This window comes from Octodon degus, unplaced genomic scaffold (assembly GCF_000260255.1).
Source record: "Octodon degus isolate 3935 unplaced genomic scaffold, OctDeg1.0 scaffold00012, whole genome shotgun sequence".
Classification (NCBI taxonomy): Eukaryota; Metazoa; Chordata; class Mammalia; order Rodentia; family Octodontidae; genus Octodon; species Octodon degus.
The window spans coordinates 10681099-10684329 of record NW_004524588.1 but is presented as its reverse complement, the minus strand read 5'-3'; the positions used below and the strand labels follow the sequence as shown (position 1 = coordinate 10684329).

Sequence of the window (3231 nt, the reverse complement as noted above, 5' to 3'; positions counted from 1 at the left end):
TTCAAGAGCTGCTCTGGACATAGCATTGTCACTGTGCACAGATGATACAAGTTTATGTATGGAAAACTCCAAAGACTCCATTTAAAAAACTGTTAGAATTAATAAATTAATCCATCAAATTGTAGGACACAAAATCAGCACACAAAAATTAGTAGCTTTTTTACATACTAGTCATGCACTACTTGATCTAGTTATAAAGAAAATAACCACATTTATAATCTCCACTAAATCTTTAAATAAAGAGAAATAAAAGGTGTAAAAGTAAGGCAAACTTTAGAAAACATTAGTGAAAGAAACTGAACAGGACACAAAAAATGCAGAGACATTCTGTGCTGACAGACTAGAAGAATCAGTGTTGTTAAATGGTCACACTGCACAAAGTGAGCTATACATTCAATGCAAGCCCCCTCAAAATACATACAATGGCTGTCTTCATCATACACTGAAAGAAAACAACATGATGCTAGTACAAAAACACACATAAACCATTGGGACAGAACACAGGCTAGCGATAAGCCTAGATGTCCATAACCAACTAGTTTTTGCCAGAGGTGCTAAGTCCATGAGTTGTAAACAATGATAATCTTTTCTTTTTTTTTTTTTTTTTTACTGGGCAAAGTAGCTTTATTAGAGAAAGCCAGGGCTACATAGCATTTAAGAGTTGGCTTTGGGGCCCTTTTTCTTGCCAAATGTGGGTACAACGTTGACAAAGCGCTGGTTGTACTGCATCCGCCGCTTGGCCCGGCCTGTTTTCTTCTTCTTCTCCTGTTTGGCCACCTTGGGAGTCTGACCTCTCACTTTTCCAGCCCGAGCTAGGGAACCGTGGACTTTACCTCCAAGCATGCGACCAGCTACTTCGAGAGTGGCCAGGGCTTCCACTCCACACTGGCCTAGGGTGGCTTCATCCTCCAACGGTTGGCCTGCCAGGAGAACAACTTGATCTTCCGGTGCGATGGCCTCCAGTGACGCCACATGAGCCTTGATGTGGGCGACCGTCTGCTGGCCGGTCACTTCGATGGTATGTAGGTCCTGGGCGCGGACAAAGAGCTGCATGTTGACAACTGAACAGCTGAGCCAGCCACCACTACCGCGAAGATGGAGTCCAGAATGATAATCTTTTCAACAAGAGGTGCTTGTCTCTTATCATATGTAAAACTCAACTTAAAATGGATTAAAAACTTAAACGCGGGAAAAAAAAAAACCTTAAATGTGAGACCTAAACTATGAAACTTGTAGAAAAAAAAACATGAGAGAACTGCTTCAGGACTCTGAATGGGGAAATAATTTTTAGATAAGACCCCAGTAGCATAAGAAACAAAAGCAAAAATAGACAACTAGGATTACCTCAACCTAAAAAGCTTCTGGAAAACAAAAGAAATAATCATCAGAGTGAAGAAATGTAAACTGTCTTCTGACAAGAGATTAATATCTAGAAAATATTTTTTAAAACTTAAGCTCAGTAGGGGCTGGGGAGATGGCTCAGTAGGATAAACGCTTGACTGGCAAACGCAAGGATCTGAGTTCAATCCCCGGTTCCGCAAAAAAAAAAAAAAAAAAAAAAAAAAAAAAAAAAAAAAACTTAAGCTCAGTAGCATATGTATAGAAATGTCACAACAAAACAGTTAATCACTACCAGTCCAATTATTCAAATACAGATGACCAAAAATTGCATTTTTTCATTAATTCTTATAAGATAATAACAGGAAATATAAAAAGGACAATTTGATCAAATTTTTTCAGTACAAGAATTGACTGGTTGAAATGATGCCTGCCTGAGTGACACTTAGGCTAGTCAGTATATACATAATCATGCTGCCCAAGTGACACTTGGGGTAAATGCTTAACTAGTTAAGATGCATGAATTATAATTTTAAAATGATTTCCAGATATGGTTTTTGTGATAATTTAGAAATATGAAAAGAAAATAATGGGTCCGGGGAGATGGCTCAGTAGAATAAATACTTCCCTGGCAAGCCCAAGGGCCTGAGTTCAATCCCCGGTTCCACAAAAAAAAAAAAGAAAAGAAAAGCAAAATTAAAAACTCAATTGCAGGGCTGCAGAGATAGCTCAGTGGTCTAAGCACCTGCCTAGGCAAGCACAAGGGTCCCGGTTCAGTCCAGTGCTGGCCCCACCCCCAGGTGCACTGAGTCAGTCAGAGGCTGAAAACAGGAGGATCTCTATGAGTCCAAACTGCATAGTGAGGCCCTGTACCAAATACATAAAATTTAAAAAAAACTTAATTGCAAAAATTAACCCAACTAAATTGGACAATAGCTCTAAATAAACATTTCTGAAACAAGACATAAATGAACAACAGGAACATGAAAGAATTCAATGTCTCTACCCACCAGGGAAATGTAAATCAAAAACACAATGAGATACCACCTCTTCCTGGGAGGGATATCTTATCAAAAGCACAAAAGTTAAGTGTGAAAAAGGATGTTAAGGAAAAAGAACTGTCTTAGTTACTTTTCCCTTGTTGCTAACACAAAAAACCCAACATCCAAAGTTAAGGAAGGAAAGATTTACATAGCCCACAGTTTGTGGAGGTTTCAGTCCATAATTGGCTGGCTCCAAGGCAGGCTGGCACTTGGTAGAGCGTGTTATGGTTTGTATCTAGTTGTCCCCCCAAAGCCTCATATAAATCATGGGGTGGCCACTGCTTGAGGAGCAGCCAGTGGCTCAAGGGGCGGGGCTAGAGGACCAGGGTGGGGCTTGAGGGGCGGGGCCAGAAAGGCTCAAACCATTAAACTGACAGCATGGGCCTCCCTCACTTCCTCTCTCCCCCACACCGGGCCTGGTGGTCTCTCTTGAAGGTATGGAGTGGATCATCGAGGACACGGTGGCACCCCAGCCTCTCTTCCAGACCCTGTAATGCGGGACAGCAGTAATTCGAGGTCTTGCTGTGTAACTTAGGCTGTTGTAAACTACGAAACTTCCAGTAACTGTGAGCTAAATAAACCTTTCCTTCCCTAAGTTTGAGTGTCGGGTATTTGTCCCAGCAATGAGAGAAGAGTAAGACAGAGGGGTAAACATTCATGGTGGCAGAAGAGCACAGGAGTGACCAGAGAAGAGGACAGAGCAAGCCTCCTTTCCTCCCTTACACCGCATGCAGGCTACCCGTCCTCAGGCACATGCAGCGCACACATCACCAGTCCCAGCAAGAGACAATGAACCAATCACAAACTCTAGAGTCAGCCACCTCTGGAAAGCCTGCCCCCCTCTGACCAC

General features: G+C 42.0%; 1 pseudogene across 1 annotated transcript; it reads right to left on the bottom strand.

Annotated features, from left to right (window-relative positions):
* Positions 1-607: 607 nt before the first annotated feature.
* LOC101569280 lies at positions 608-1105 on the bottom strand (annotated as a pseudogene). Its single transcript, XR_002819942.1, has one exon. The product of XR_002819942.1 is annotated as a ubiquitin-like protein FUBI pseudogene (transcript).
* Positions 1106-3231: the final 2126 nt, after the last annotated feature.